Raw genomic sequence first — 10,721 nt, forward strand, 5'->3', positions numbered from 1 at the left:
GCCTTCTTGGCCACCTGGGCACACTGCTGGCCCATATTCATTCGCTGTCAACCAACACCCCCAGGTCCCTCTCCTCCAGGCAGCTTTCTAGACAGACTTCTCCTAGTCTGTAGCACCGCACAGGGAATGAAAGGAAGCAGCCCATCAAGCAAGCCAGTGTGAGAAAAGAACCAGATCAAAGGAACGAGGACGAGTTTAAAGCCGGACAAAGCTGTTTGGGATCCCTCTGGCCTTTCAGGGCTGGTGCCGCTGTCAGCAGCCGGTGCCGCAGCGCCCCCTAGCGCATCCCCGCCCGCACCGGCCCCAGCGAACCCCCGAGGTTACGAGAAACACAAGACAAAAACCTTTCCCCGTGCGACAATCCTGCGGTCCCGCCGCCCGGCCCCGCGGCGAAGGGGCCCCCATCCTGGGATTTTCAGGCTCTGCACGGATAAAAGTCAATGCTGGACCTGTATCTTCACACAATAAATAGAATCGCTCGGGTAACCACAGGCAGCGCTCGCTAGCGAGTGTCATCGAGCAAACAAATGGGAATGATTTGGGATACTGATGAAAGAATGAACGGACTATGGATTTCTTAATGTCATTCGAAACGGTTTCCCAGGAACTCAGACTGTCAAACACATCTGATGCTGTTTGAATGAGATTAAGCATCAGGCTGATAATGAAGTTTGTGGTTTAAAGTGACTTTACCAAACATATGACATAATCTTGCATTAACAAATACCTTGCACCCTTAGCAAGTTTGCAGACGACACTGAGCTGGGTGGGAGTGTTGATCTGCTGGAGGGTAGGGAGGCTCTGCAAAGGGATCTGAACAGGCTGCAATGATGGGCAGAGTCCAATGGCATGAGGTTTAACAAGGCCAAATGCCGGGTCCTGCACTTGGGGCACAACAACCCTGTGCAGTACTACAGACTGGGAGAAGTCTGTCTAGAAAGCTGCCTGGAGGAGAGGGACCTGGGGGTGTTGGTTGACAGCGAATGAATATGGGCCAGCAGTGTGCCCAGGTGGCCAAGAAGGCCAATGGCATCTTGGCTTGGATCAGAAACGGCGTGACCAGCAGGTCCAGGGAGGTTATTCTCCCTCTGTACTCGGCACTGGTGAGACCGCTCCTCGAATCCTGTGTTCAGTTCTGGGCCCCTCACCACAAGAAGGATGTTGAGGCTCTGGAGAGAGTCCAGAGAAGAGCAACAAAGCTGGTGAGGGGGCTGGAGAACAGGCCTTATGAGGAGCAGCTGAGAGAGCTGGGGTTGTTTAGCCTGGAGAAGAGGAGGCTGAGGGGAGACCTCATTGCTCTCTACAACTACCTGAAAGGAGGTTGTAGAGAGGAAGGTGCTGGCCTCTTCTCCCAAGTGACAGGGGACAGGACAAGAGGGAATGGCCTCAAGCTCCACCAGGGGAGATTTAGGCTGGACATTAGGGAAAAATTCTTCACAGAAAGGGTCATTGGGCACTGGCAGAGGCTGCCCAGGGAGGTGGTTGAGTCCCCTTCCCTGGAGGTGTTTAAGGCACGGGTGGACAAGGTGCTGAGGGGCATGGTTTAGTGTTTGATAGGAATGGTTGGACTCGATGATCCGGTGGGTCTCTTCCAACCTGGTTATTCTATGATTCTATGATTCTAAACAAAATCAGTGTAACACACATTAAATGATAATTTTAAAAACTGGTTAACTACCAGGTCATAAAAATATACTGCAGGTGAAGTGCTGTCACCCCACAGGATTGCATACTTGGGGAGTTTATAGAGGCATCTGGTTTGGCACATCTTTTTCAATATTTTTATCAATGCCCTTAATGAAAACATAGCTTCACTGCATGTAAAATCTGCAATACAACACACAAGTTGCTAAAATGGAAAACAACAGAGGCAATAGTTATATTATACAGACTAACTGACAATTTGTTGAGACAAAAAACTGTCTGGTTTTGTTAATGCAGATGTGAACTCAAATGTATGTTGATGCACCTATGAAGAAAAAAACATCAACAAATCCCTAGATCTGAGGACAAGTCCTAAAATGCAACAGGACATGGAGAACAAATTCCATCAGAAGAAATCCTGAGGGGCGGGTTAACAGCAGCTGGGTGCTGATACCACAATGAAACATCCTAATCAAAACATTCCATACATGAGAATTCAAACAACCACTATTGTCAGCCCCAGCACTCCTTGAACATCATATGCATTCCGGTATTGCAGAATCACAGAATGGCTGAGTTCAGGGGAACCTCTGGAGATCATCTCGTCCAACACCACCCTGATCAAGCAGGTTCAGCCAGGACCACGTCCATTCAGGTTTCGAGTACCTCAAAGGTGAAAGACTCCAAAACTTCCTTGGACAAACTTCTTGTCTTTGATCACCTGTGCAGTTAAAAGGGGTTTCTTATCTTTGAATGGAATTTCCTAGATTTCGAAGCATACCCATTGCTTCTCATCCTGTCTCTAGGTACCACTGAGAGGAGACTGGCTCCTTTTCCTTTACTCCCCCATTCAGGTATTTATAGGCATTGGTGAGGTTCCCCTGAGCCTTTTCTTCTCAAGGCTGAACAGACCCAGCCTGCTCAGCTTCTACTCCTCTGTCAGATCCCTCAACCCCTTCATCACCTTCCTGGCCCTTCACTGGACTCACTCCAGTATGTCCATGCCCCTCATGTGCTGGTGAGCCCAGAGCTGGTTCCAGCACTCAGAATGTGGCTTCACCAGTACTGAGCAGAGGAGAAAGGTCACTCCTTCACCTGCTGGCAGTACTCCCCCTCCTACAGCCCTGGGTGCCATTGGCTGTCTTTGCCGCAAGGGAGCATTGCTGGATCATGTTAATACTCATGTATCACGCATGACGAATCCTTGCACACTCAGTTACATGTTATGTTATGTTCAAGTGACCAGTACTGAATCATCTCGCTGGCACAGCTATCCCTGCCACACACAGGCTGGTCCAGACTGGAAATGACCTTGGAGCTAAGACCCAGTTAAAAACACGAGGTTACCTAACTTCAGCATCTTGCTTTGGAGAACTATTTCAGCCTGCTTCATCACAATTACTTCAGCAAATGACACATAGTCACCACCAACTAAGCATTTCATGTTGTTCTCATGGTGTAATGAGGACACAACCCACCAGTTCTGGCAAACGCTGCTATGGTAATTTAGCATGGTACAATGCCCTCCTCCCCAAAACAGCAGCTGCAGTTACCAGTGAAGAAGTGTTTGACGGAAAATACCAGATTTACTTTGAAGTACCCAAGATGCAGCCCTTCACCTCCTCCTGTAGGCTCTTGTAGGAGTGGTCACCTGCAGCAGCGGGGCCGAGCAGGCAGCTGGGGGCACTCACGACTTAAACCTCCCACTTCTCTTCTGCTCAGCGCGGCTGGATAAAAGCACTTCCTTTCAATGCTAAAAATATGCACTTTTTTGCTTTGAACTAGCTCCAACTTCTGACCATTAAGGTTCATTGCACCTTGTTACTGTTAGACTACCACCGTCTACCACCAGGAACAACAGAACTTGCTATCAAATGATCTCTCAACCCTTTCTTGTACTGAATCTTCTCTTGGGTGTCTCTCCCTGTAACATTAAGTTTTAAGGATCTCACAGATACCTGCAATGTGCTTCTAAAGCCTTTTTAGTTTTTCAACATCTTTCTTCAAGTTATTTCAGTTGACAGGATTCACTTGTGGCACATAAAGATGTAATGCCACTTTCCTCTCCAAAGCCCCCAATGATCAGTATTTCTTATCCTTTTTTAATTACTTTTAACTGAAATGGACTTAAAGCCTCAATTACCAACTGACCCTTTCAGAACTGCAGTAAACTCACAACCATGAAAGGTTCAGGACAGAAAGAAAAGAGGAGAATCTGCTCTGTGGTACAGATTAATCCAATTCTTTCTTGAGGAAGCATTCCCCATCACTGTCTTCCCCACCTTACTCACTTCAGATGGTGAGGCAGGTTGTGTCACTGTGCTGGGCTTCTAGAAGGTGTCCTGTGGGGTGAACACGAAGCGATGAAGCAAATGAGAGTAAAGCCTACTTCACCTGCTCTGTCTGAACAGGCGTCTCTCCCTTTTTATTGATGACATGAGTCTACTAGTCCCTCCAGCCTAACATCAGCTTCTGTAAACCTCCCTCGTGCAGTCCTTCAATCTCTCTGAGCAGGCCACGATTTTGCTTTAAGTATCTGAAATATCCCTCCTTTGTTTGTTCACCCGCAGCACAGTGCTGGCTTAGTCACTGTCCTTGCGTGCGTTTCTGATGACTACAGTGTGATTGATCTCATTATTTACTGGGTCTTAGGAGAGGACTGACAGTTTTGGTTACAAAAACAGAGAGGGAAAAGCATCTAGAAAGTTGTCATCATCAATCAAAGCATCTTTGAAGCGCAGTATGGAGACACAACATGAATAATAGAACATTCTAGCTATTTTATTACCAAAAAAGTTAAACTACTGCAAATCCTGAGAAGACGAAAAGGATGTCAGTTTAATGTTATTTAACTCCAATAAAGAGAATTCCAGTAAGCTGATACATACATTGCAAGAGTTCATACGCTTCAAGCCATGAAAGGTTCAGGCCTACCCTAAGTAAGACTTTAACAAATGAAGGTAATTACATCAACAATGCTGTCTCCAAGCTGCAGGCCTAATCAGTGGTGCCCAAAGTTCCCAAGGCATGTGTTTTGCTCAAGGGCATCTCAGCCTTCACAGTGATGGACAGCTTGGGATATATCTCACGGAAAACTTCAGTTTGCCTCCATTCCCATGACAAGCTGGACTAGGGAGACACATACAGCAGTCCAAGAACCCAAGCTTCAGCTCCCCGCTCCTACTCGCCCTGTCTGTGACACGTAAGTCTGTGGGCTGAGATGTCGGCACTCCTTCCTCCTCACTGGAAAAGCTCCATCTCGCATAAAAAAACCAAACCAAAACAACATTTTGATGATACAATCAGGTTTGGGGAAGTGGTGTGAGTGGCCTAGATCTCTTTCTGAGTCTAACACTAAGGTACGTTTATATTTTGAATGAAGATTTTTTTAAGGGGAAGATTCTCCTTCATCACTATACGCCGTTTGTGTAACTGAGACAATAAAAATGTTTTCAAAGCAGTTGCATTCAACACTGAGGTCGAATTTATTTTGATATAGTATGCATTCTTTTTACTGTTTTAAAGATACACTGGACTTTATTTCTCTACAACATAATTTATATCACTAAACTCTAGAGAGACAGAACAAAATTCATTTGCTGTCCTAGCAATAGAAATGAATTTTAAAGCCAAGAGAGATGGATGTTAGAAGCAACACACGCTGATTTTGAATAAAGAATATGTCAAACGTATTTGGTCACTCTATTTTTTTTGGTCAAAGACTAATATACATATTGTGAATATGACACTGTAGATTATGCAAAAGCAGTAGAAAGAAGTCCACAGATACCAGTTTTGTCCTTCAAAAAGCAGTTTCTGGAAAAATGTTACCAAAACCTACTAAGAACAAATGCAGCATTTAACATAAAACCACCAGATCCTGAACAATCTGCATGAAATTTTCTTCCCAGTAACATGTGTCTTCTGGAGAAAAATGTCCTTAACTGAAATGTCTCCATCAAACAATACTTTTTTTCTATTCAAACACACAATGCTTGTTTCCTCAGCATCTCCTCACCTTCCCAGGATTTACTGAGCTTTTTTTTTTATGTAAATTGCTTACAGAATACTTGTTGCTAGCCTATAAGCAATAATTACACTATTTTAATTTGGAACCTTATTAAAATACATCCACATGCTCATCATAAGCAGTTAAAGCTTCATATTTTAGTAAGGGAACATCTTATTTTATTATGTGGAAATGTTAAATAATCGCATTGTAAATTATATTCCTGTGATTCATCAGCAACCACTTTTGCTGTTCGTCCAGTGTTTCTCCCCAAGGCAGTTGTAAGCTCAGAATCGAAGCAGATATCCTAAAACAAAGAGTTTTAACAAATTCAAAAAGTCTCTGACATCAACTGGTGGTGTGAAGTACATGTGAACATCTCTTTCATTGTGCTGTATTTCCTCTTTAATATTTCAATATTTCACAGCTTGGAAAATCATATTGTTAGAAACAATTTGCCATGAACAATGTCCAACGTGCTTCTTTTATACATCTTCAAGTTCAGCTGAGTTCATGGAAGCCCATTCTCCATTGCTGTCACAGACACAACAGCGTGGCAGCTCCAATGCCAGTGAAGTCAGAGAATGCTCAAGAAAATCCCCTCGAAGGGGTCGCAAGTAGTCATAGCATGAGAAGCGACACCAATAGACATTCTTTAGAAGAATTATAATGCTAAATTGTAAAAGGTGAGCAGTCACTTTCCAGCAGATGACTCAGGAACACTTGAGAAAAGAAATAGTGAAAAGATTTCAGGTCACTTTAGAGTGCAGGGCGTGAGACGGGCTTTCTAAGGGATGCTGGGCTTTTCATCTCTCAAGGTGGGTGAACACACAGTAGGAGAAGCAGCCAGCCTCCCACACCACCACAGCTTATTTTGACTAAGGCATTAAAGCATACAAGGAGACCAGGAATATTTTTAGCATTGACACAGACTGACATTTTATTTTATTTGCATTAGAATTGAAAATATTTTGATGATATGATTGCAGATAGTTGAGAGTAAAGGGAAGTATGTGATGACACAACACATCTTGTGTCCAGAGGAATACCCCAACATATGTTAAGGAAAAAAATCTTCAGGGGAACCTTACTACATCCATACTCAGGCTCTTAATAGAGATCTTAGTCACAATGCTGGCCACATTTATGGCAGTGGAGAGAGGGAACAAATATCTCCCTTCCTTCTGGAAACAGGAGCGTGAACTGGCACTCCTGGCTACCTAGATCTGTGGAACTGCTCTGAGCCAAAGTCTCTTTACTGCTAATTCCTGGATTTTGAACAAAGCTTCTCTGCGAGCGCAGATACAAGTCACTACCTCTGGTGTATATTTAGAGAGGTCTGTATAAATGTTTATGCATCTGTTCCAATGGGCAAGGCAGTACCACATGGTCCGTTCTGAGAAAAAATCTCAGAAAACATAAAGGCTCAAGGAGCCAAAAGGGATTGTGTTTGCTACTTCAGACTCAATATGATGGCTTTCACCAACCTTTGATCTTTTGCAGAAAGGGAGTGTCTAAGTCTGAATCTCAGAGCCAAATTTCACATCATGCCACACTCTCGGTTACAGCAAGCAGCACTTTGGCTCCCTCATTTATAGCATTCTGCGTTATGTCCCCACTTCTTCATCAAGGCATGGTATTCAAAGCAACACCAGGAAGACACTGCCTTTCTGAATTTGAACATCTTTGCTCTGTCAGTTCAGGGATCTGTTTTATCCATCACATTAGACACTGCCATTGTAATAGCTCCCTCCCCATATGCCACAAACATTGCTGTTGTGCAGAGGAAATCAATAGCATTTTTTTCTATGCATCAAGGACTTCCCCATTGATATTTCTGTAAAACAATTAAATGAGCATGAGTTCCACTCATCTGAATAAGCCCAGGGGTTTTATCCCTCTTGGTACTCCTGGGAATATCAAACAGTGTGACACTAAGACCTGATTCGGGTTTTGAAGGTTTTCACCCTCCCTTCTGAAGCAGCCCTCCCCTCAGCTAAGCTCTGAAGCTAGGGCCGTTCCTTTCAAGCCTTCTACTTCACCCTTCGGCTCTTGAATGAAATATTCTGTTTCAGAGACTTTCCCATCCAGTCAAGCAGTTAAGACATCAGATGTGCTCTACGCAGATAGAAGAAAGCTAAAAAACATTATTTCTTGTTCAGGTGATTCATACATTTCTCCTGTCCAATGGAATCTGAAATACCACACCATTTATCTGTACTGTATCAACTGTTACGCAGAGGACAATACCTTAAATACATTACTTGTAGATTTTACATTAACAAACATCCATCAGTTAATTTCTATGCCGATACTGCACAAAATGTGGATTTATTACAGTTCAGCAGCTGATTCAAGTATGTTAGCATTACTTGGGATGGAGCAGCTGATGGAGAAGTCTGGTGAGATGTCATTCGTTCTGAACAAGAGGCCTGTATTCAGTATAATTCAAAACTTGTATTCAATAGATGTATTAAATGCTTAAATTCAATACCTCTATTACCTATATTCAATAACTAATGATTAGCAAGTTGCTAACCAAGACCTGAACAGTTAGTCATGACAATTAGTCTATAAATTACCAACACAAAAGAAGGCTCTACCACATTTTTTTAATGCTTTCTCTTGTGGTTTTTTAATTGCTTTTTCTGCTTATAATTTTCCTAGCTACAGTGGGCATGGAGATGGATTACGAATCCCTTTCATCCTATTTACAGCAGCAACAGCATTTCAGACTCTGGCTTGGCCTGCTGCCAGATACAAGCAATACATTTCCTCCAGTTGCAAGCAATAAAAATTATTCTGTCTTTGTTATTCAGCATTTCCCTGGATCTTTTTGAAGGACGTCAATGACTCTATGCCAGCATAGCTGCAATGAATTATCTGCTTTAGCTGTTTAGCACAAGGGTGAGCTATGCAAAGCCAGAGGAGGATGAATTTAAAAAACTATCCACGAGTTTTTATTGGGTTTTTTTTTAACAAATTTTATAATAGTAAGGCAAATATAGCAAAAATATTACGGAGATTAGGGAGACAAAATTACAAAACTCGTGGACTGGCTGCTGTTTTTTTCGCATCCTTCATGCCTGTTTTATGGGATATTAGGATCAAAAAATTAAAAGCTCCATTCAGCTTGGGAGACTTCATATCAGCTCTACGTATTCCAGGTGCTTCTATGGTTTTGAAATACCTCTTCCTGTATGCTCTTCTTTTACACTCTATGCCAACACGTTCACAATTGCATTCCAGCCCACTCACTAAATTCCATTTTCAAGAAATTTAATTAAGCATATTCAGAGTTCTTGTGCACAATGTCAGTTGTGCAAGTCAGTTCTGACAATCTCTCAATTCTGACTTTAATAATAATGAATTATTTTTATTCTTTTATCATAGAAATGGTTACCATTTTTCCTCCTAAAAATCATATTGGGAGTGGGATGGCAATCTTAATTTCAAGTGCATTAAAACTGCATTTTCTTACATTTTTCTTTACATTTTATTGTGAAGAAGGTGAGGGTTTTTTCCATTAACTTGGTTAGCAAAACTGGTACCTTGTCCTGTTCCTCTGGATTTTTTTATTTTCATGTAGACGTTCATGAGTGTTAATTTTGAACATTCAGAACTGCAGAAAGAGTTCCGTCAAAGGCAAATATGTCTCTCTCTCCTGAATGTTATAACTTCCATAAATGTTCTGTTTTATTTTACTCCACCTATATTTTAATGCCGTATTCATCACTGTGCTATCATATTTAATCAGTAAGTCAAGTGAGGCAAGCAAGAGCTGCTAGTTGTTCCTTTTTCCCTTCCTTTCTCCTGAACACGGTTTGCTTGACTACATTCATTGTTAAAAGTTAGCATTAGAAAAAAATTTGCAGTACCTTGGAGTAATAAAAGCCACAGCTTAGAAACCATAGAATCATAGAATTGTAAAGGTTGGAAAAGACCTCCAATATCATCAAATCCAACCATCAACACAATACCAAAACATCTAGTAAACTATGTTGTGAAGCACCACATCTACATGCTTTTTTACTACCTCCAGGAATGGGGATTCCACTGCCTGCAGCCTGTTCCAAGGCTTCACGACTTTAAGTAAATGATTTTTTCCTAATATCCAATCTAAACCTCCCCTGAAGCAACTTCAGGCCATTTCCTCTTGTCCTACCACTTGTTACTTGTGTGAAGACACTGGCATCCACCTAGCTACAACTTCCTCTCTCAGGTAGCCGTCTGTAGAGAGTGATAAGGTCTCCCCTCAGCCTCCTCCTCTTCAGACTAAACAACCCCAGCTCCCTCAGCCGCTCCTCGTAAGACTTGCTCTCCAAACCCTTTGCCAGCTTTGTTGCCCTTCTCTGGACACACTCCAGCAGCAAAATGTCTTTCTTGTACTGAGGGGCCCCAAACTGAACATAATATTCATGGTGTGGCCTCATCACCACTGAATATAGGCGCACAATCACTTCCCCAGCCCTGCTGGCCGCAACATTTCTGATACAAGCCAGGATGCTGTTGGCCTTCTTGGCCACCTGGGCACACTGCTGGCTCATATTCAGCTGCCTGTTGATGAACATCCCCAGGTCCTTTTTCTCGACATGTAGCTTTCTAGCCACTCAGGTTTCTAGCCACTCTTGCCCAAGCCCATAGCGTTGCAGAAGTTGCTAATTCCTTGTGGAATAAAACACAGCAGCCTTGTTAAATTTGGCCTGCCCTTTAATTCAAGCTTACTTGCTAGCTTTACACAGTGCTTTTATCCTTTTGTCAGTACAATCCATTTTGCTTTAAGTTCCAGTGTATTTTATGATTTTATGTGATTCCTCTTTTTTTCTTTCCTCCAAGTTTAAGAGTTTTGCTTTTACTGTACATGACAAACGCACAGCGCACATGTGGACACATATGCATAAATAACGGTTGGACTCGATGATCCGGTGGGTCTCTTCCAACCTGGTTGTTCTGTGATTCTGTGAAATTCTGCCGTATGTTGGTTATTCACCCAGCTTCCTGTTGTATTTAAATATTAAAAGCTAAGAGATTTTTTTTCCCCTTTTGCTCTCTGATCAGCCATTATTCC

This window comes from Phaenicophaeus curvirostris, chromosome 2, assembly GCF_032191515.1.
Source record: "Phaenicophaeus curvirostris isolate KB17595 chromosome 2, BPBGC_Pcur_1.0, whole genome shotgun sequence".
NCBI classification, from domain to species: Eukaryota; Metazoa; Chordata; class Aves; order Cuculiformes; family Cuculidae; genus Phaenicophaeus; species Phaenicophaeus curvirostris.